General features: G+C 43.2%; 1 pseudogene; it reads right to left on the bottom strand.

Moving 5' to 3' along the window:
- Positions 1-19,590: 19,590 nt before the first annotated feature.
- On the bottom strand, positions 19,591-20,425 carry LOC122647365 (annotated as a pseudogene).
- Positions 20,426-24,762: the final 4,337 nt, after the last annotated feature.

Here is a 24,762-nt window from a genome sequence, read left to right as displayed (position 1 = left end):
ACCGTGCCAGCTGCTGCAACATTATGAATCAACTGTTGCCAACCAACGCATGGTGGTTGGATCATCCTGGATGCAATAAACATGGAGCAAAGATTACTAACAAAATGATAAGTTAGGAAGTGAGAATAACAAGATAGGAAGTGTTCAAAAAACATACCTCATCTTTATACAAGCCCAGATAACAATATCTCCTGAGCTCTTATGGCAAATTGAAACAGGCACTTCAGTGAATTTGCTGCAGGCAGGTGTAGGAAGGGTGGTCACTGCAGGTTTCTTCATCAGGACAACCATGATTATGAGGTTCGGAGGCACTCAGAGCGTGGTCAAGCTGAAAAATTGGGAGGCAGACGTGATGATAGCAGTAACCGTGCCAGGTCTCTTATGGCGAATTGAAACAGGCACTTCAGTGAATTTGCCGCAGCCAGGTGTAGGAGGGGTGGTCACAGCAGGTTTCTTCATCAGGACAACCATGATTATCAGGTTTGGAGGCACTCAGAGCGTGGTCAAGCTGAAAAATTGGGAGGCAGACATGATGATAGCAGTAACCGTGCCAGGTGCTGCAACATTATGAATCAACTGTTGCCAACCAACGCATGGTGGTTGGATCATCCTGGATGCAATAAACATGGAGCAAAGATTACTAAAAAAATGATAAGAAGATAGGAAGTGATAATAACAAGATAGTAAGTAATAATAACAATTAAGGCATGAGCTCTGAGCTCTGAAACATAAACCCATGCCCATCCTTCCTCCAGCGGTCACCGGCCCCCGCTGCTAACAGTCCCTTCCCCTCTTTCTCTCCCTCCCCCTCTTGCTCCCCCATCTCGCCTCACCATCCCCCCGCCACTCCTGTTTCCAAAACTGGAACTCTCTCTTTGGCCCTACTCCAACCCCACCCGCGAAGGTTACATTCTTCACTTTCTACACCCCCCCCTCTCTATCATTGATGATGCTAAAGTCAGCCATTGTCCCTCTGGGCTACTGGCTGAAGAGATCACCAAATGGTACTTCTGACTTGTCGGTAATTTCATCGGAACCCTTCATGTCGTCAAAACCTCCCTTCAAAAACAATGGAGACTTTCTAGGTTTTTCAGCACTTACCTGCAAGCAAGTGGCATCTTCATCTTCCGCTTCTCCGACAACGATAACAAGCTCCGACCTTAGAAGGTGGCCCCTGGAAAATTGGAAAGAAGCCAACTTCTTGCAGCAATGGGATCAGCATACTAAGCTCTGCAAAATTGACTTGAAATCCATTCCCCTTTGGGTCACACTACTAGGGCTCCCTCACCACTTTTGGTGTTTGGCCATCCTTCAAAGCTTTGCTCTACCGAAGCTCCCCCTGAAAAAATGGCCAGCCCTCTTGAGGAGAGTTTTCCTCAGCCGGACACGATGTAGGGCAACAACTCTTCTTTCCAGCAGCCTGATTCAAACAAAGATGACTAAGTCGAGCCTTCATGTGGCCAAAGACGACTTAGAACCCGTCGCAATCAAAGGAAAGCTCCAACAAGCAACTCCTCTAGTTGCCCTGATCTTTCCTCTGACCCTTTGGTTAGTCGTGCTCCTACCGCCGGTCGCAATAGATTTGCGGTTCTCCTAGACACCATCTCTGAAGCCAATTGAGACTTGTCGCCTGCTCTTTTAAGCCGATAGTGACCCTGCCAGCTCCTCTGGCTGTTTCAGACGCCTTCCAAAGCTCCAGCCTAGCTCCACCCTCAAAAACCACCCTTCACATCACCCCTCTACACTCACCGTCCCCTCTTCTGACCTTGACCACCTCTTTTCTTACCTCCCTTTTATCTTCCCCTCCCTTACCGAACCCTTTACTGCCACCAAAATAGCAACACTTCTGCTTTTTATCCCAACCTACGAGAAAAACTAGAGTTGCACCCTGCGAGAATTAGAAACCCCAACACTTTAACCTCTTCCCCATCCCTCCATACCACCACATGTATTCCCTTATCCCAACTTTGCCCCGCATCCAACCCAAACCTTAACTCCTCATTCTCAGTCCACTCAGTTTGACCGCCTTTACCCATGATTCCCCATTTACCCAAACCCAACCCCCTCCCGACACAGGTATCCCTCCTGACCCGACCCCTGGTCCTCCAGAGAGCCCCCTACGGCAACCCCCCACTATCTCTGGTCGTCTGCAACCCCTGCGGCAACCCTTACTTCCTCAGGAAGCTTGCAAACCCCTAGTCCCCCGACTTTCTCGGTACACTTCCTCTTAAGGAATACCGTCGCCACCACAAGAGCATCCCATCTACTTTTCACATCGGCTCCTCCGAGCACTCGTTGCAACCCCCCCCTCTAATGATTCCCTGGACCATTTGGAATGTCTGTGGCCTCATTGCCCAAGCTAAACATGCCAACATTTGAAACCACGTCAAATCCTCCAAGTCTTCTCTTTGGTACCTCATGGAAACCAAAGTCCTTGAGCCCAATGCCCCATGCATTTTCTCCTCCATTGCTCCCTCTTGGTCCTTCGTCTCCAACTATTCTCACTCTCCCAATGATCGTATCTAGATCATGTGGAGACCCCTCTAAGCATCTCATCTCCATTTCCTCTTCCTCCTACCAGTACATTCACCTCAATATTTCCAACCACCTTGGCAATTACCTCTTCTTCTTCACTGTGGTTTATGCTCTGAACCGTCCTGATAAACTTCCTCTTTGGGACGACATTTGCTCTCTCTCCACCTTTGTTTGATCCTCTCCTTGGGTAGCTAGTGGAGACTGTAATGTAGTCCGTTTCAGTAATGAAAAGAAAGGTGGCTCCCCAATTGATCTCCAAGCTATTAAGGCCTTCAACCATTGCCTCGATAACTCTGGGCTAAATGACCTTAGATGGACAGGTGCTAAACTCTCTTGGCATAACAAGCGTTCTAGCCTTGATAGAGTAGCTTGCAAACTTGATAGAGTTCTTGTGAATGAGACTTGGCTATCCTCGCTCCGCTCTTCCTATGCCTCCTTTGACCTCTTTAGCATCTCTAATCACAACTCCATCTCTCTCTTTGTCCTCCCATACATGCGATCACCGGGACTTTCTCATCATCGTCCAAGCTGCCTAGGACATCCTTGTCCAATCCTTCTCTCCCCTTCTTTCCTTTTCCAAAAAGCTCGAAAATGTGAAAATTCCCTCAAGTCTTGGAACCTCTCCTCCTTCGGCAACATCTCTTCCTGCAAAGACAAGCTTTCCTCCATTTAATCCCGTCTACAATCTAACCCTCTCAACCCTTCCCTTGCTGATGATGAGAAGTTGTCCTCCCTTAAGCTCTCCTCCCTTCTGGCCCTAGAAGAAAGCTTTCTTAAACAAAAATCCCACATCAAGTGGTTAGATCTTGGAGACTCCAATTCCGTCTTATTCAACAGATCCACAAGGCTAGAAAAAAATCCAACTCTATCCAATCGCTCACTTCTAATGATGGATCCCTCCTCACAAGCGTCAATACAATTAAGTAGGAAGTTGTTTCTTACTTTTCCAAGATCTCTCCTCCCCCCCCCCCTTCTCCCAAATCCCCCCCCCCCCTTCCCGGATGACCTCCTCAATTAAGTTCATCCCTAACCACCTTCTTGGCACCCTTTAATCTATCGCTTCTAATGCTGAGATCCTGGATGCTGTCCGTTCCATTAAATCCGGCAAAGCCCCGGGCCCCAATGGTTTTAGAATGGGGTTCTTCCTCTCCTGCTGGAACATCATCAATGCTGACCTCATCCATGCCATCAAAAGCTTCTTTTTCACTCCCAACCTAATCCAAAGCATCAACTACACCTTCCACTGTCTCATCCCCATGAAAGCTGGAGCCTCCTCCATGGCTTTAGGCCCCATCTCCCTCTTTAACCTCCCCTACAAATTTATAGCTAAAATCATGGTCACCATCTTCAGCTAGTCATTGATTCCCTGGTTAGGGCTAACCAATCAACCTTCATAACTAATCATAGCATTGCAGACAACATCATTCTCTACCAAGAAATTGTTCGGCCGCATATCCCCCTCTCCCTCCGCCTTCTTGAAAATTGCCATTCGTAAAGCCTTCGGCTCCATCAGATAGGACTTCATTTCCCAAGTCCTCTAAATGTCCTTTCCCCCCATCTTTGTTAACTGGATCGTCCTAAATTTCCACTCCGCTTCTTGGTCATAGTTAACGGCAGCCCGATTGAGTGTATTTTCCCTCCTCTGCTGGTATCCGCCAAGGTTGCCCCCTTCCCCTTTCCTTTTCTGCATGTGCCTCGAAGTCCTATCCCATAGCATTCAATCCAAAACTAACCAACACTTTATCTCCCCCATCCCCAAATGCAAACCTACCAACCTGACCAACCTTCCCTTCGCAAATGACCTTATTATATTCTCCAAAGCTGACACCCTCTCCATTGAGTCCATCATGTCCTTCCTACTTTTCCAAAATCTCTCCGATCTCCGCATTGACCTTCTCAAATCCCACATTTTCCTCACAGGGGTTCCTAACTCCACAAAAGCCCTCCTCACCCGCCTCACAGGGTTCTCCCTAGGCACCTTCCTGTTAGGTACCTCGGCATTCCCCTAATCCTAGCCAGACAGACTGCCCACCATTGCTCTCCCATTTTAGACCTTCTACATAAAAGGTTGCAACCTTAGAAAGCTAGAGTACTCTCCTATACAGGTCGCCTGGCGCTTATCAGATTTGTGCCCCAATTGTTATACATCTACTGGTGTGGGGTATCCGACCTCTACTCTCCTATGCAGGTCGCCTGGCGCTTATCAGATCTACGCTCCAATTGTTATACATCTACTGGTGCAGGGTATCCGGCCTCCCCAAGGATATCATAAAGGCAATCAAGTCCATTATGTGTGCCTTCCTCTGGAAAGGTGTTGACTCCGCAAGATTTCTCCATCCCATAAGTTGGGCAACCCTTTGCCTCCTCAAATTTGAAGAGGCCTTGGGCTAAGAAGAATTAAAGATGTCAACCTTGTTGGCTCACTCAAGCCAATCTGGAAGCTTGTTACCCAGGACAGCATTTGGACATCTTGGGTCCATGCCGGTCCCCTCCGTAGGGACTCCATTTGGTCGGTTGGATCCTTCCTTAATGCTTCGTGGGTCTGGCGTAGATTCATACAAGTCAAACACATTGCCATTGATGTCATATCCTACAGGATTGATGATTGCCCATCCACCTCCCTTTGGCATGACAAATGGCACTCTTCCAGTGTTCTCTCTTCAATGGTGAGTCCTAGGACATCTACTCTTCAGGTCTTGACAAAAGCTCTATGGTTGCCTCTACCATCTCCAATAGTACTTGGTCCCCCCCACTCCTTCCACTCCCCCATTAGCTGATATTTGGAGCTCCTCCCCCCATTCCCCCTGGTTACCGTGGCAGAGGTGATGTGACCCTCTAGCTCCCCTCATCCTTAGGCATATTTAGTTCCCATTCAGGTTGGGACTTGGTGAGACACAGAGGGCCCCCCTCCCCCTGGCACAAAGTTGTTTGGTTCAAAGGCCACATTCCTCATCATCACTTGACTTCTTGGCGTGCCCTCTCCAATTGCCTTCCAACGCAGGCTTTCCTCATCCACCGCCACATCTAGGTCTCCCCCTTATGTTGTCTTTGTTGGAATGGGTAAGAGGATCCGGACCACCTATTCTTCTCTTGTCCCTTTGCAGCCTTCATATGGAAGAGAGTCCTAAGTTGTTGTTGGCAGGGCAAAAGAAGACACCTTCCCCTTCAAAGAGAGTGGCTCTGGATCCACGTGAATTTGGAGGGAAGACTATCTGTGACTCCACTGGCAAGCTAGCCTTTTGCACCGCTATCTCTCATATTTGGATGAAACGTAACCTTCGAAGATGGAGTCCCAAGTCTCGCTCTCTTGATAAGATTTGGAATGCCATCTTCTTTGATATTTTCTTCAAGCTTGCCTTTCTCCCCCATGCTCCTGTAAAGGACTCCCCAAGGAACATGCTCATTGTTGTGTCCTGGGAATTGCCTATTTCCTTTTTGCAGCCAGCCCCCCTTATGCTAACTTTTGATTGTTTTGTTTCTCTCTTTAACTTTGCCCTCGAGCTTGTATATTCTCCCCTTCTTCTCAGTAATACAAATTTTATTTATCTAAAAAAAAAAACAAAGGTTTGGTTGATGATGATGATGAGAAAGAGAGAAGGGGAAAGCAAAAGATGCTATTTTTTATTTTTGAATATGAACTTGTGGAGTTGTACTACAAGAAAGTTTTTTTGGGTGAAAATTGTATATACCAATGAATCATCCTTCAAGTCCTATACCTAGCACATATGACACATACTCTCTGGTTCAGACTTTAGAAAAACATCCACCATTTGACCCTCATGCCCCATCCTATCCCTTGCTCAAGGACAACCCTGAATTTTCAGTGCGCATTCATATTTGCTGAGCTCTCTCTGTGGATGATCAGTTTTTTTTCCTATTAGATTATTTTATGTACCACTGAATTACTTATAAAGCTGTATTCTGTCATCTAAGATTGGCTTCAATGCCACTGATTCACCATGCTACTGTTTAGAAAAGGCAAAAAGGAGAAAAGAAAGGAAAAGAAAAAAAAAGGAAAAAGTAGAAGCCGACCTCATTATACGAGAGAGAGCTTAATGGCCAATACACAGAATCTTGTATATCCTAGGGCAGTGTAGAGAAATTCACCACATAAATAAAATATATTACGATCCAATTTAGTATTTTAAGAAATATATATATTTATAATAGAACCATCTTACCACACCCATGCACAAAATCCAATACTAGGTGAATCATAATACAAATCCAATTACATAAGTTAAGTGTATGAATCAAACTCATCACTAAATCTTGTACAGCTCAAAAAGAAGTGTACATGAGAAGCATAGAAATATAACTTAGGATAGATCTCTATAATCTCTTGACCCATCAACTAGATGTTGGCACACATCAATGGATTGAATGCATTAAATTTTTTTAGCCAAAACCTGAATTAATATTATAATCACCAAAGAATCATATCATGTGCATGTAGAACAGGATTTATGAAAACCCTAAAATTGGGACACATTCCTCATTTGAAATTTTTCTTGTTTTTTTATCAATCTCTCACCTAACTTTGATAAATTATTCTCATAACTGGCATCTCTAATGGCCCAAATGAAATACACTCAAGCTGGTTTCTCCTAGAAAGAAAACCACAATTTCTGCACATATTTTGAGCAGACCGAACATGGGCTTATTTTCTTATATTATTGTACTTGGATTAAAGACTCCAAAAGGACAAATCAGAGGCGAACCATAATAACCGCTGCAAAATAGTGCCAAACAGAGGCAGTTATATATTACCACTTCTACATGCTCACATTAAAAGCGGCAATAATGTAGTATATTCATTAAACATAAAAAATAGTTCACTCCAGTTGTGGTTAAAACAATACCGCTTCTACTTAGGACCAATCAGAGGCGGTAATTTAATGCTGCTGCTAAATCCTTACAAAATAGCAGCGATAATATATTACCGCCGTTAAATATATAATAACACGTTCTTTTACATTGTGGTTAATGCTATACTACTTTTAATTAGGACCAATCATAGGTGGTATATAATAATTGCTGCCAAATAGTGACAAATGGAGGCGGTAATATATTACCACTTAGGTCTGCAAGTTTGGCCCTGTCAGCCCGAACCCGTCCTGGCCCGCCCTGAGCCCGAACAGGGCCTGGGTTAAGATTTCTGTCCCTGAGGGTGGGTTAGGGCCAGAAATTCCTGGCCCTGAGTCAGGGTCGGGTCGGGTTAGGGTTGAGACCTCGGGTCAGCTCGACCTTGATTTTGGCCCTAAAGAAATTTCTTTAATTATCAAAAAATAGAAGTTATTATTCATATATGGTAGTTTGTGTTATGTAAAAACCATTTGCTACCAAAAGTTCTTGGGTTCAAGCCTCCTCTCTCACATCTTTCATTGTCTTGTTATTTTAATTTAATTAGTGCAAGGCCAGGGCCAATCAGGGTGGGCTTGGGCTGGGCTTGGCCCGTCAGGGTCAGGGTTAGGGTCAAGGTATTTAGGCCCTGAGTCAAGGTCAGGGCGGGCCTGGGCCCAGCTAAGGGGACTCAGGGTTGGGCTAGGGTTTTAAAAAGCCCGGCCCAACCCAACCCTGTTGCAGCCCTATTACCACTGCTGAATAATTTATATATAGTGGCAGTTGTTAAGGATTGTCGATTAGAGTTTACAGGGTTTCTGGGGTTATTTTAGTCTTATTTATATTTCTAGTTTATTCTATTGTCTTAAGGGTATTTTGGGGAGTTTACTTGTAATTCATTAATACTGAAGTTATAAATCAGATTGCCCCCCTCACAATTTACACACAGAAATTGTGAGGGAGTTTATTTTCTCTCAATCGATCTCTCTCTTCTCTTCTCTTCTCCATCTTCTTCTTCTTCTTCTTTGTTCTTCACTGCTGGTCAGACCCAGGGTCTATTCTGTTACATGGTATCAGAGCACTAATTCTGATCAACAAGACTTTCCCTTGGTGCTGGTTTGAAGGGTTCTCCTTCTTCTTGCTCTCTTGTCGTGGTCTGCAGCAACCAGATGCTGTACATTCCTGCCTGAACCCTAGTCATATCCTAATGAAGGACTAGGGTTCCCTGTTTTGCTGAAGAATGATCGTGTCTTTTGTGTCTGGAGCTGTTTGAGATTTCTGCTGCATGAAGTGATCGATTTCTCAAAACCCTATGAGAATCGAGTTCTTTTACTCCTAGGATTTCTTCTTCATATTGGCTGCTGGTTTGGGGACTTTTATTCCTCATTATTTAGTGGTTCTCTACACCAACAATTGATTGCTTTTTGCGCTGTTCAGCCCCCTTTCTGCAGTTGTCGATTTTTACCCTAATCTGGGTTTGGACTGAAATCGATTCTTTGGTTTGTCTTCAGTATCGTTGGCTGTCCCTGCTCTGTATCTATCCCAGGTATTCTCTGACAATATTATTTGATCTCATGGCTGATTCTAAGCCTCCCACGGACAACTTTAATGTTCAGATTACTACAATCAATTTGAATGGTGCCTCCAACTACCTTCTGTGGTCTCAAGCCGTTGAAGTTTATGTTACTGCTCGCCGTAAGATGTCTTATCTCACTATGACACTACCAGCCCCTACTGATGACAAATATGATGATTGGAAGGCTGAGAATGCAACACTTCTTTGCTGGCTTTGAAATAGCATAGAACCATCCATAGCCTCTAATTTTATGTTTCATAAAATTGCCAAGGGTGTTTGGGAAGAACTCAAGGAAAGCTATTCTCAAGATACCAATCTGTCTCGAATTTATGATCTGTATGAGAAATTTTTCTCCTTCAAGCAAGAAGGAAAGTCTCTTGGCGAATACTACAGTTCACTGAAGGGAATGTGGGAAGAACTCAATGTGTACCAGCCTATCTCCACTGATGCCTCTGTAATTAAATCCCAACGATCTGAGTTTTTAGTTGCTAAGTTTCTCTCTGGACTGGATCCTGATCTTCAATCCGTCAAAAGCCAATTATTGGCTGGGGAGAAGATTCCATCTATTAATGAAGCATACTATCGGATCCAGAGAGTTGTTTCTCCTTCGGTGGTGAAGTCTAATCCCGCCCCTGTCTCCAAGGATAAATTCTGCCCTTTTTATCTCTACTGGAGGACGTGGTCCTGGTGGTAGTACCTCTTCTTGAGGTCGTGGTTCTGGATCTGGTCGTGGTCGTGGGGCTGGTCATGGTAGTCGTGGGGCTGTTTCCAACTCTGTTGGTTCCTCATCTGGTGATGGTGGCTCTCGATGGTGTTCTCATTATAGTCGTCCCAACCATACTGTTGACAAATGTTGGCTGAAACATGGCAAACCACAATGGGCACATGAGCAATTTGCTAATGTTACAGTCTCTGATGGAGCGGCTGATCCGGTGCAACCTCCTAACACTACTCATGGGTCTTCCACTAATGGTGGTAGTTCCTCCAATGACCTGGTTTCTCAACTCTTACAACGAGTGCAACAACTTGAGGCATCCTCCTCTACATCTACTGCTGTCCTTGCCCACTCAGGTACATCTACTGCATGTTTTGCCTCCTCATCTTCTCCGTGGGTCATTGACTCCGGTGCCTCCCTGGTAAGCCCAATTTATTTTCAACTTTTACACAATCCGCTGTTCCATCTCGGATTTCTATTGCCGATGGGTCTTTTATACCTGTTACTGGTTATGGGGACATCCCCTTATCTTCTTCCTTGTCTAATGTCCTTCATGTACCTAAGCTTCCTCTTAATCTTCTCTCTGTTAGTCAATTAGTTAAGACTTTGAATTGTTCTATAACCTTTCATCCTTCTCACTATGTCTTTCAGGATCTTGCAACAAGGACGACGATTGGTGGAGGACATGAGAAGGGTAGCCTCTATTACTTCGACATGGCATCTACTTCTACTGCAGCGGTTGCTACTTCTTCTGACATTTCTCCTTTACATTGGCACTATCGACTAGGACATCCTTCTTTATCCAAGCTGCGCCTTCTTGTCCCTAGCTGCAAATCTGTCTCCCGCATTGAGTGTGGAGCTTGTAAGCTTGGCAAGCATCATCGCACTGTTTTTCCTTTGAGTCCAGAGTCTAGGAGTACTTCTTTGTTCCAGTTAGTCCATTCTGATATTTGGGATCCTTGTAGGATCAAGAGTCAGTTAGGTTTTTATTATTTTGTTAGTTTTATTGATGATCATTCTCGTATGACATGGTTGTACCTCTTGAAGGATCGATCTAAATTTGTTTCTATTTTCAAACAATTTTATAATGAAATTCGTGTTCAATTTGGTGTTTATTTAAAGATTTTGCGTACTAACAATGCCCTAGAGATAATTCAACGTGAAGTTTCCTCTTTTTGTTCTGACAATGGCATCATTCATCAAACTAGTTGCTCTTACACACCTCAACAAAATGGTGTGGCAGAGCACAAAAACCGCCATTTGTTAGACATTACTAGGTCCTTGATGTTTCATTTGAATGTTCCTAAACTGTATTGGGTTGATGCACTTTTAACCGCTTGTTTCTTGATTAATCGTATGCCTTCCTCTGTTCTTAATAATCAAATTCCATTTAATATTGTTTTTCCTGATCGAGCTTTTTTCTCTCTCCCACCTCGTGTCTTTGGTTGCCAATGTTTTGTTCATGTGCTTCGCCCTGGTCTTGATAAACTATCTCCTAGGGCCATCAAGTTTTTGTTTCTTGGTTATTCTCGTACCCAAAAGGGTTATAGGTGTTTTGATCCCATCTCTCACCAACAGTTTGTTTCCGCTGATGTTACCTTCTTCAAAAAACTCTCCTTATTTTGCTGCTTCTTCAATTAATGTGGATCTTGTTCTTGATACTGGTGGGGTTGATCGTATTGTTGCTGAACCTGTTCCTCCTCCTATCCCATTGGCTGCCAATCCTGATCCCACGCAGGTGAAGGTCTACACCCGTCGTACCCAACAGCAACCGCTGCCACTGCCACCTCCACCTATTGAGGCTGCCTCTCCACCGCCACCAGCTGACTCCTTGCCTGCGGATCCCGTTTTAGACATTGATGATCTCCCTATTGCAAAAAGGAAAGGTACTCGCACTTGCACTCAGACCCCCCTTTACCCATTGGCCAATTATGTTTTTGTTTCTCATCTCCCACTTCATCATCGTGTTTTTGTTGCTGCTTTACATTCTACTTTTGTTCCCCACTCTTATAAGATTGCCTTATCCCACCCTGGGTGGAAACATGCTATGGATGTGGAGATGGATGCCTTGGTCTCTTGTAAGACTTGGTCATTGGTTGACTTACCGCCTAGTAAGGATCATGTTAAGTGTCGTTGGATGTACACAGTTAAGTACAATCCATATGGCACTGTGGAGCGGCTCAAGGCCCGTTTAGTTGCCAAGGGGTTTACACAGACATATGGGGTCGACTATTTCGAGACCTTCTCCCCTGTTGCGAGGTTGAATTCTGTCCGCATTTTGCTTTCCTTGGCAGTAATCTTGATTGGCCTCTCTTTCAAATGGATGTGAAGAATGCCTTCTTATATGGTGATCTCCAGGAGGAGGTGTACATGGAGCAACCTCCTGGTTATGTTGCTCAGGGGGAGGATAGTGTCCGAGTGTGTCACCTTCATAAGGCCATTTATGGACTGAAACAGTCTCCCCGTGCGTGGATTGATAAATTCAGCAATGTTATGGCTGGTTGTGGGTTCTCTCAGTGCTATTCTAATCACTCTATTTTTGTTAGACGTCAGGGATCTAACGTGGTCATCTTAGCAGTTTATGTCGATGACATTATTGCTACTGGTAATGACGATTCTGGGATTGCACAGGTGAAGACATATTTGCATGATAACTTCCAAATCAAGGATTTGGGTAGCCTCAGGTACTTTCTTGGTATTGAGGTTGTTCGCAGCTCTCGAGGTCTTAGCCTGTCCCAGAGGAAGTATGTTCTTGATTTACTTACTGAGACAGAAATGTTGAGTTGCAAACCTATTGATACTCCTATGGATCCACATATCAAGTTTGGTACTTCTGGTGACAAGGAATTTAGTGACCCACATCAGTATCGACTCCTGGTCGGTAAACTTATCTACCTTACTGTTACTCGTCCCGATATCTCCTTTGCTGTGGGTGTTGTTAGTCAGTTCATGCAGACACCTAAGCAAGTACATTGGGATGCTGCTTGTCGTGTTTTACACTACCTCAAGGGTGCTCCAGGCAAGGGGCTGGTTTACCGTCGCCATGGTCACACTAGCATTATTGGGTTCTCTGATGCTGATTGGGCTGGTTCTGATGGCGATAGACGGTCGACTACAGGTTATTGCACCTTCTTTGGAGGTAATTTGGTTACCTGGAAGAGCAAGAAACAGATCACTGTTGCTCGTTCCAGTGTTGAGGCTGAGTACAAAGTTATGGCTCATACAGCTGCAGAGTTGATGTGGGTTCGTTCTTTTGCTCGTGAGCTTTATTCTAGTGATCAGCCCATGGAGATGTACTATGATAACCAAGCTGCCATTTATATTGCCAACAACCCTGTTTTTCATGAACGGACCAAGCACATTGAAGTTGACTGTCATTTTGTTCGAGATGCTGTTCAGAAGAAGCTAATTACTACTCCCTTTGTTCGTTCCCAGTTTCAGCTTGGAGATATGTTTACGAAGGCTTTGTTTCGACCTCAGTTCTTGAGTGGTTGTTCCAAGCTGGATCTTGGTGATGTCTACGCTCCAACTTGAGGGGGAGTGTTAAGGATTGTCGATTAGAGTTTACAGGGTTTCTGGGGGTGTTTTAGTCTTATTTATATTTCTAGTTTATTCTATTGTCTTAAGGGTATTTTGGGGAGTTTACTTGTAATTCATTAATACTGAAGTTATAAATCAGATTGCCCCCCTCACAATTTACACGCACAGAAATTGTGAGGGAGTTTATTTTCTCTCAATCGATCTCTCTCTTCTCTTATCTTCTCCATCTTCTTCTTCTTCTTCTTTGTTCTTCACTGCTGGTCAGACCTAGGGTCTGTTCTGTTACAGCAGTAATATATTACCGCTCCTGAAATAGAAATTTTCTATATGGTGACGCTATTTTTCAAGTGCCGTTGAATGATGTATATGGCAGAAGTAAAAATTTATCGTCACTTTATACACCACCTAAGTGCAGCCGCTGACTCCTTTTCTTGTAGTGGATGGATCCTATAAAATTAACTTCTGACCAGAATTTATTAGATATAAGAAATGGGGTTATAGAATGTCATCTCAGTATTCCAGCACACACACACACAGAATTTGTAAACGAACCTTATAATCCTTTGGTAAATCGTTGATCCAATTTGTGTACACATCCTCTATATCATTGATTAACTGAGATGGAAAGATCATAATCACTTCCACGCATGACACTATTTTATGACTAGATTGAGAAAGAATTTAGAATGGGTTAAATTAAAGAAGCCAATACCTTGTAATTATAATGCACGAGATGTGATTGTTCAATGGGAAACTCCACATCAACGATAACTACAATGTGCCAATTGATAGAATGGTTTGGCCCCATAGCTATTTGGCTTTAAAGTATCTGCAAGACAACAATTATAGGGCAACTCCTTAAGCAACTCATTCTAGAAAATAAGATCTGAATCTTCTACAACAACAACTCAGCCTTATCGCAACTAAATGGATAGAAACAAAAAATTAATAATAAGAAGCAGAAGCAGGAGAACACAGAAAAGACACAAACTCAGTGAATCACAATACAAATTCAATTCCATAAGTTAAGTCTATGAAACAAACCCATCACTAAATCTTGCACAGCTCAAAAAGAAGTTTATATGAGAAGCATAGAAATATAACTTATGATAGATCTCTATAATCTCTTGACCCATCAATTCGATGTTGGCACACATCAATGGATTAAATGCATTAAAAACTTTAGCTAAAACCTTCTATCTTCTTTTAAAAAGCCAAGATGCAAACTCAATTTTAACTGTTGAGGACAGCAAGCTTTCCTAAATAAACCCAGTTAACTAACTACTGTAGCGTAATAAATCTTTATATCGATTTACAGTCCCAACAAAAATCTTTTCAGCAGGCCAGATTTGCATCTTCTATTGTTGGAAGTTCCTATTGGTCATCTCAACAGTATTGTACATTAATTGGACGGTTTTTAGTATGGAAAGTACGGGTACAGCTATGGAGATACACTTTCCTAATTGCAACGGGATTTTAATTATGGAAACCTTGGTTCACATAGTTTCCTATTTGAAGTGGTTCTTATTATAGAAACTTGGGATTAGCCAAGGAGAAGTTACCTATTTGGCGAATGTGACTCTACTAGGAAGCATCGAAGCTTCTACGGACTTATTTCCTAATTGAGTGATGATCAATATCAGGCAAGTTTTAATTCTGGAAATTGTAGCAGAGTATATACCATATGGAGATCAACATCTTTCTATTTTAATTTAATAAGGTTTATATATGGTAAAATGTTGAACTGGAGGATCACTCAATCCTAGCAGCCACCTGGGCCCACGATTCTAGTCATAATTTTAGTATGAACCCAAATTGACAGCTTGTCCCCTTGGGGCAATTTCATGAAAATACCTTTCCATGCTTGCACGGTCTTGGAGGATAGATGAGACATGATTTGAAGCCCCATTTCCTTCCCTTTTATTCCTTGCTCCATTAAGGAAAGGTTATTGGTAAATCAAACCTCACATGGACTGACAAATCGCAGCCACATGGCCACGATTTTGACAATCCTTGTGATTCTAATTGCTTTTTAATTGATTTCATTTAGATTGTTTCAAGATTTTAATTTTATTAACAATGCAAGCTTAGGTTAGTTTCCTTTTATTTTGATTGCAATATTGTGTCAAGGATCCCATCAGTTAAGGGTTACCTTGTATTGGAGAGGACTATGTATGGAGGACCATTCCACTATGGAGGTTGTCCCAATAGAGAGGGCTGGAAGGAGACAATTGGTGGGCCAGCAATTGGAGCCTCCTTAAAGGGAAATCGATGCTCAAAAACTACAGGTCGTGAGACAAGAACACATTTGGATTTTCATAGCAGATGTATTTCTCCCCCCACCCCCCATGCCGGGAACTATAGCCTAGGAAGATATGAAGACCATCTCCAATCCCATCTACTGAGGGCCATCGGTTTTATGTTATGTTTTTTGATGATTATAGCAAGTTCATATGGTTGTATCCTCTAACTTTAAAATCTGAAGTGTTTGTGTGTTTCAGAGATTTAAGCTGCTAGTTGAGAATTTATTTGATCGCAAATCAAGATATTTCACAGTGATTGGGGCGGGGAATACCGTACAGTTTCCCGATTTCTTGAATAAGCAGGCATGGCACACCGTGTTACTCATCACCACACTCATGAACAAAATGGGTCGTCTAAACGGCGTGATAGAGCATTGTTGAAACTGGTTTGGCTTTGCTTGCTCAAGCCTTAGTACCTGGCAATTTTGGCAATATCCGTTCAATACGGTTGTCTTTTTAATCAACAGTTTGCCAACACCAGTACTCCAAAATGTGTCCCCCATGTTTCGGCTTCTTGGAATCAACCCATCTTATGACTATTTAAGAGTTTTTGGTTGTGCTTGCTACCCGCTTCTACGGTCCTTTTATTCGCACAAGATGGACTACAGGTCTGGTCTTCATATCATCCTGGGCTACAGTTCCCATCATAGGGGATACATCTCCTTTGAAAAAGGTTCCAAACATGTTCTAGGCCCACCAATGGTCTCCGCCCAACCCTCTCTATTGGGACCACCTCCAATAGTGCAATAGGTATAACGAGCATGAGGGCCTTGATTATACCGATACGTTTAGCCCGGTGGTCAAAAACCACCACAACTCGGCTGGTACTATCTATTGCGCACTCTCGCTCATGGCCCATACGTCAACTTGACATCCAAAATGTGTTCCTTCACGGGGTGCTCAATGAAGAGGGGTTCATGTCATAACCTCCAGGATTTAATAATCCGCTTTACCCTAATCATGTATGTAAACTTCGCCGCTCACCGTAGGGTTGATTCATTATTTATTGGGCATTAGTGTGGTTCCCACACCTAAGAGGTTGATTCTCTCCCAATGCTAGCATATTCTTGATCCTCTGGCTCGGACAAAAAATGGTAGGGTGCAAATCATTGTCTACACCAATGGCAGTTATGGATGATCCTATAGTATATCGGAGCATTGTCGGTGCTCTTCAATATGCAACCTTGACCAGTCCAGATATACAATTTGCAGTTAATAAGTTCAGCTAGTTTATGCATCGCCCAACAACTGATCATTGGGAAGCCGTCAAACGAATACTCTGGTATCTTCAGTCCACCGCTGACCATGGATTACTTTTTGAGAAAAAAACGTCAACCCTACTATCAACGTTCTCAGACACCCAACTGTCCAAATAATTGAAAGTCTATTGGGGGTTTTGCTATCTTCCATAGCAATAACCTGATCTCTTGGAGTTCTCGCAAGCAGGCTACGGTTGTACGCTCGAGCATGAAATCCGAATATAGCGCTATTGCGAATTATGCGGCAGAATTGACCTGACTTCAATCTTTGCTCAAGGAACTACGCATTTTTCTACCTTCGAATCCAATTCCATGTTGTGATAATGTGGTGCGACATACCACACTCCTAACCTTGTCTTCCGTGCGCGCACTAAGCATGTCAAAATTGGCTTTCACTTCGTCAGGGATAAGGTTGCCAAGGTTGATTTGGATGTTCGCTTCATCTCTACGACAGATCAAGTGGCTGACATATTTTTAAACCACTCTCGCATCAGTGATTTGCTACGTTAATGGCCAACCTCAAGGTGATATCCTCCTAGTTGAGTTTGACGTGGTGTATTAGAGAGGATTTCTCGCCTATAGCTAACACCATCACGTACCAGTGTGGCATGACTAAAATAGATAAGCCCACACATGGTAGGCAGTTAGCTAATGGATATCATGATAAGACTCCAAATCCTCTTCCCTTGTACAATGGATTAATTCCACAATCAACTCAATAGATATCCTTAAATAAGGACTGTATTCAAGTAAAGAGATAGTGAAGAACATCTTACCGTGTACATAGGTCTCTAGCACCGAACCATGTTAAAACTCTGTTGTGCCAATCTTTCTTATTCCTCTATTCTCCTCTCTTATCCTTTCCTTAACAGCTTGGTTAAGTTTATTGTCTCTACAAATCTTAGCCATAGGATCAATGGCAATAGGGCTTGAGATTAGGGTTGCTTTTCTTTAAATATGTAATAGAGCTATGGTCATGAGGTAGTGAAGTGTAGGGGTGTCACCCTAAACCCTAGCCCAACCCTAGGGGCCTTAACCTAGACCCAAGCCCAGCCCGACCCTGCCAGGGTTTTCCCTAGCCCAGCCCGGCCCTGATTAACACTAAATTGCACGCGAGAGTGCTAGAAGCTAAGAAAGAGTCAGAAAAATAAAATGATAGCAACAGATGCAGAGATTTAAAACAGCAGAGTAGCTATGCTATAATAAAGGAAACCATCTTCTTACCAAAAATAAATAAAATAAAATAAAATAAAGGAAACCATCAACAATTGGCTCCTCCTATGCTACAAGTTTGGCAGGCTAGCTGAATTGAAAAGGATTTATCATATCTGAATCCAAGACAGAGACAACTCCAGTAATAGTAATACAGCAAGAACATAAAAAAACTCTACAACTTCCACCAAAGAATAGGAAAAGTAATTCAGCATTACTGGCTTATATTAGTTAAGCAAGGTCTATATCAATAGCCTTTGTATGACTGACCAGTTGAAAAAAATAAAAGGGCTTTTGTATGCCCAAGCTGTAAATTCTTAAGAAGATAATTACAAAATCCCTAAAAGAGAGAAGTTTGGCATCCATTAAAATTGGCTATTATATTATTTTGTGCATATGCTTGATATGCCACTCCACTGTATCCCCTGCATTAAGACAATAGGAGATCTTCAGGGTTACGAACATGATTGCAAACAACTTAGCTTCTGATGATGAAGTAACAGCATCGTTTTAAAAAAAAATAAAACAAAGAAGTAGAAAAAGAATAAGCAACAGCACCATCGTTAAAAAAAAACATAGAGACAGAGAGAAGTAGGAGAAGAAGCATCATAACAAAAAAACAGAGAAGAAGAAGCCGCATCGTTAGTTCGTAAAAAAAAAAAAGACAGAAGTAGATGAAGAACACTATTTACTATTTTACTTACCTTGACGGAGCCGGGATAGTTGGAAGAACACTTGCCGGAGACATAGTAGTCGGAAGAAGTCTGTCAGAGCCGAAATCGAGGGAGATAATGCCGCCGGTGAGCAGTGTTTTCTCGCAAAGAGAAAACACGAGATGGGAAATTAGGGATTTATAAACTTTAGAAAGGCCTTTTATAGCCTAGATCCCAATCTGTTTGGAGGGACTTCAAGTCCCAGTTCGCAGCCATTTGCTACAACATGAACCTTTTGAGCCACAAATTCTCAGAAGTCCGAGCATTCATGGAGCTGAATTGAAGGGCATGTCCGCGGTGAAAGCTCTACTTGGAACCGCAGGTCTTTTCGCGGTTACCCAACACCAAATGAAAACCAAAGAAACAGAATATATGCTAATAATACATGAAAAAAATAAATAATAAATAATAAAAACACACATAAAAGGGTCGGGCTAGGCCGGGCCTGGCTTGAGGCCTCGAACATGGCTGGGCTCAGCTCGAGGCCTCAACCCAGGCCCGACCTGGCCCAGCCCAGCCCGGCCCTGCTAGGGCCAAGAACATATGAAACCCAGCCCTGCCTTGTTCGAGCTCAGAGCGGGTTAGGGTGGGCTCGGACTGGTCGGGTTTTTTTGACACCGCTAGTTCCAGGTCAAGAACAGCAAAAAATGTTTATGAAAGAAAAATCACTCATTCTTGACAAAGACCGTTACCAAATGCAGCCTAAAGTCTCAAATGTCTTTTCAAATTCCTAATAGTCTCAAATGTTTATTCAAACATTCGAGACTATGAGACTACGTTTGGTAATGTTCTTCGTCAAGAACGGGTGCTTTTTTCCAGAAACGTTTTTTGTTGTTCTTGGCCTGGAACAGTGTTCTTTGTCTGTAATTGACTGTTTGGCAAATCTGTTCCTAAACTAATCTGAAAACAATTTTGCAACAACTATTGTGTATGGTAACAAACAATAGTTCCCTCTGTATTGAAAGGGAAATTGCTCTGTATCTGAATGTCCATCCATGAATTTAGAAGACCATGAAAAATAAAAAATGGAAAATTTTAGACTATGAGACAAGAAATTAATATGGAAGATACAAAATGGAAAAATTGCTCTGTAATTTTGGACTTTTTCTTTTGTTGTGTTGGAATTGGAATTTGGTTGATTAGATAAGTAATCAGACCACTCAGAGATGAAGGAAGTATGATCCCTGGACTCCCCATGAATGTCTTTGAGCTTCGAAGGCTTCTTCTTCCCTCCCATAAGCTTGACTGGATTTCCCATAGCCGTCATCCTCGGTGGAAAATCGATCAAAACCACCACTCCCGCCCTAATCTTCGCTCCTTCCCTGATCTTCACATTTCCCCCGCTCTAGCACCCATCAGAACCCCATCACTAATCTTGGGATGTCGATCCCCTTCAACCTTTCCAGTCCCACCCAGCGTCACATGATGCAAGATGGACAAATTATTCCCAATGACCACAGTTTCTCCGATGAAACCCCAGTGGCATGATCAAGCAGATCGAATCCCCTTCTCGATCTTGGTGGCCAGGTGAATGTCGACGGCGAAGACGTCGGCGATACAAAAATGGAGGGCGAGGGCAAGGGGTCCGCGAGACAGTTCCAAAGCTTGTAGGCGACATGCTGGGCCTGGTAGGCGAGGAAGCCCTTGTAGTTGAGGAGGCAGTTAGAGAAGGAGACACAGGCAGGATCCCGAACACGGGCAGCACGGAGGTCGGCGACGATGGCAGCACAAGAGAGAGAGAGAGAGAAAGAGAATGGCGATGGAGTTGCAGGATTTTAAAGGGCTTCTTTCGTTCGGTTCTAGGTGAGGAAGACCTCTGGCGATGTAAGTCGAGCATTTCTCTTTCAATCGCAATTTTGTGCCCTTTAATTTGTTCCACAGAACAACAAAACTCCTTTGACTTGTTTCGTCCAAGGCGTTGTAGAGAACAAAAAGTTGTCATGTTTGTTCTTTAAAAAAATATATATGAACCGAAAAGCCAAACGCCATTTGCCCGTTTTTTCGTTCTGTAAAACACATTCCACTGAACGTTACCAAATGCAGCCTTAATCTTTGGATCTCAAGAGAGTATCTCCTGCAATTGATTGTTCTTGTTCGATTGAACAACTCCGTGATGCAACGAAGTATTCTCGATTCTCTTGATTTGTAGCTTCCACTATAGGCTGCTCTCTCTCTGTCTCTCTCTCGTAGGTTTTCTATCTTGCCTTTCCCCTGCTACATGGTTGATGTTAAACTTAGATTAGGTTTATGCTTAGGAAGAACATAGGGTGGGGCAGTAGGTTTGGATTATGAGAGAAGGAGAAATTGGGGGACTTAAGGCAGTGACTTCATTTTTGAAAATAATATGTTTGTGATTGTTCTCACGATAAATTGTTTGGTTGTATGTGTTTACAATGGTTTTTTGTCATTTTCATTTATGCTTTTCTTATAGGTGCCACGGGAGAGTTTCTGAATTCTTTAACAATATTGTTTGCAAAGGGCAGAATCTCCAGTCCTTTCTCTTCTTGGCCAGTTCTTCGCAAAGGAAAGCCCATTCTCACTTCCCACTATCACCGAAAAAGGCTTAGGGTGGATTATCAGGGAAGTAGGTTCTCACTAGCCAAAGGACTTTGAAGCCTCAATATATGTGTAAAGATCTGCCACGTGGAGTTGGGGGTCTTCCCCCCCCCCCCCCGATCTGGGATGGTATCGGGGTTCCTCCCAAAGATATAATGGTCCTCCCTTCAAGGACTAGAAAGAAGAGGATTGCATAATGATTAGGGGGTTTGGGATTAAGTAATTTATAAAATAAAATGGAGTCTCCATCTAGGATTAGGGCCTATGACCTGATTGGTGTAGCCCTATGAAAGGCTACATGGTTCCATATGGTCTGCTTAGAGAATTTGGGTAAGTGTCAGATTATGAGAGTGGGAAGGTGTTAGGCATCCCACCTTGCCCGATTGAACCGGTCTTTCTACTAGATGCTTGATTTTGAATGTTCTCCTAGGATGACTTAATTTATACTAATATGTAAGATAATGGATATGAAAAATATAATAAAAAACTATAAAATAGCAAAAAATATGCTTAAACAATCTACATTGTGCCGAAATAAATGAACATAACGAAAATATGTACTTGACGGTTAAATTTATCGAAAATGCAAAAAGTGCAAAATGGGTCACTACCCGGCTCAGGTGGAGATGGACAGACTGCCTAACTCTCTCTTGTTGGGTTGAATAATGGCTTATAAATGAGGTATCTCGTACTAAGACTTCAGGCTAAGTAACGGTTATACCACTAAGGATCAAAGAGCTTATTGTTTGTGCTTAGGGTAGTACCTCGACACTATTATGGGCTAAAACGTTGGTAGGGCTTCCTAGATTCCGATAGGGCTTTCGCGCTATATTTTTGAATCACCAACAGGGCTTCCTTGACTTGGGCAAGGCTTCTGTGCTGTATCGCAGAATCACCAACAGGGCTTCCTGGACTCCAGTAGGGCTTCCACGTTGTATCGCCGAATTTCCAATAGGGCTTCTTGGACTCTGGTAGGGCCAAATTGATGCATATGCTAGCCCCCTTTTCCATCACTGATGATCCAGATGCAGATGTTGAATCTCTCTACTCTGTGGATGATGACTTTTCTCCGGACTTACTATTTGTGATAGAAAATTGGGAGCAAGATGAAGATTTGGATATCTCATCACCCGGATCCGAGTCCGATGGATTTGACCTCATCTACCCCATGGCCTCTCCTTTGTCCTCTCCTAGCCCTCCTAAGTCACCAGCTTTGGCTATCACCAAAACCCCATTACGTCAGGCTTGTCTTTCCATCTCTCCTACAGCATGGGATCGTCCTACTAAGGTTATAGGATATTTTGATACTAGTTGTTCCACAACAATCTTAGCCCCCCATGTCCTTCCCTTTGAATTCTGGAAACCCCATAAACAGTTTTTTACTACCGCTGATGGCCAAACCTTTTCTGTTAACCTTATCTCCAAGAATCCTATTCGTTTTCAAATATTCCCATCTCTTACCCTTTGCCATACAGTGTTAGGATCCTCTCTCCCTGGTCGAGATGCTCTCATTGGCTTTGACATACTTTGCCAATTACCCCACCTCAGATGGAGCATACATGGACTCAGTCATAAGAAGCATTTCCTCCCTTGGACAACTGTTTCAAATTTGTTACTAATCACTCCAATTGCAGATATCAGGGAACGACTGCTCACTGGTTGCAGTACTGAGAATCACGCAGACTTTCTCCTTAAGTGTGACCATCCCCTCTGGCAAAACTCAAAGTTCTTCATCCGCCTTCCTTTCAAGAAGAATGAGGATGCAAACCCCACCAAAGCCAACCATTCTGGTATGAGGCCTGAACACCTCACCAGTGCACGCCAAGAAGTTGCCCTCTTGGAAGCTCAAGGTCTCATCGAGAAGACATCTTCCCCTTGGGCTTGTGAAGCCTTCTATGTAAACAAGAGAGCTGAACAGAAGCGTGGCAAGCTCAGATTGGTGATCAATTATCAGCCCCTCAATGCATTTTTAGCCGATGATAAGTTTCCTTTACCCACTAGGCCAGCTCTTCTGCTCCAGCTTTCTAAGGCGAAGATTTTCAGCAAGTTTGATTTGAAGGCCGATTTTTGGCAACTCGGTATTCACCCAGATGATTGGTCCAAAACAGGTTTCTGTATCCCCGGTGGACATTTCCAGTGGACAGTTCTCCCCTTTGGTCTCAAAGTGGCTCCTTCCTTATTTTAGCAGGCCATGCTACAAGTCTATGCTACTATACAAGAGCATGCCCTCATTTATATCGATGACATACTCCTCTTTTCTGACACAGAGGAAGATCATGCTCTCCTGCTCCAAAAGTTTTTGGATATTACCCTAGCTCATGGTGTTATGCTCTCCCCCACAAAGATGGAAGTTGCAGTCGACACAATTGATTTTCTTGGTGTTACCATCTCCAAAGGACAATTTCAACTTCAGCCCCATATTGGTCATTCACTGCTCGAATTCTCAGATGGTCCCTTCACTCAGCAAGAATTACAGCAATTTCTCGGCATCATTAATTATATGACCGAGTTCTTGCCTCATCAGGTCCGCTTCACAAGTCATCTTCATCGTCTTCTCAAGAAAGATGCTCTGCCTTGGTCCTCTGTTCATACCCAGGCAGTCAGGTCTTTGAAGGCTCTGGCCCAGTCACTACCCACTCTGCAAATCCCCTCTACAGGTCTTCGAATCCTACAGTTCGATGCTAGTGATACCCAATGGGGTGCGGTTTTACTTGAAGAATTCCCAGACAAGACACGTCGTGTATGTGGATACCGTAGTGGAATGTTCAAACCATCCGAACAGCACTATCACTCTACATTCAAAGAGATTCTTGCAGTTCGTCGTGGTATTGAGAAATTCCAATTCTTTCTCATTGGACACACATTCCAAATTGAAATGGACATGACAGCTTTCCCGAGGATGTTACAGTTCAAGCAAAAGCAACTCCCTGAATCTCAGTTGCTACGATGGGCTCAGTGGTTCTCTCAGTGGTCTTTCAAGGTACGACACATCAAAGGCAAAGATAATATCCTAGCAGATTTTCTCTCGAGGACCAAGAAGAAATTACCACCAATATCTTCCTCCATCCCTGTTCTTTGCATGCCCCTTACCCCAGGAGCTTCCTCCTCCTCATCAGCTCCATCACCACTTGATCCATTACTTGACCTTCTACCTACTCTCCCGGTGTCTCTCTTCAGTGACATCTCTCTTCGTACCCTCAGACCAATAGTATCTCCACCTATCAGTTCGTTCTCATCTCTATGGTTCATCATAATGGCCTCCAGTATGATTGGGTTGTCTATCATCCAGATTTCCCCTTTCTCATTCCCTTCACCATTAATCCAGCCCTTTTTGATAAAGATTGTGTCGTCTTCTTCTGGAACCTTCTTGCTGTTCATAAGGTTGCCCTCACCTTTAATCGTCATACCCTCTATAATTATCTTAGCACAGTCTCCACCATCTTCTCTAATCCTACAGGTACTGCTTACTTTCGTCTCCAGCGACCCCAGTGTTTAGCCCATTTTCTCTGCC

The sequence above is a fragment of the Telopea speciosissima genome, unplaced genomic scaffold (assembly GCF_018873765.1).
Source record: "Telopea speciosissima isolate NSW1024214 ecotype Mountain lineage unplaced genomic scaffold, Tspe_v1 Tspe_v1.0035, whole genome shotgun sequence".
Taxonomy (NCBI): domain Eukaryota; kingdom Viridiplantae; phylum Streptophyta; class Magnoliopsida; order Proteales; family Proteaceae; genus Telopea; species Telopea speciosissima.
Note: the sequence above shows the minus strand (reverse complement) of the source record. Positions and strands in the feature narration are given on the sequence as shown.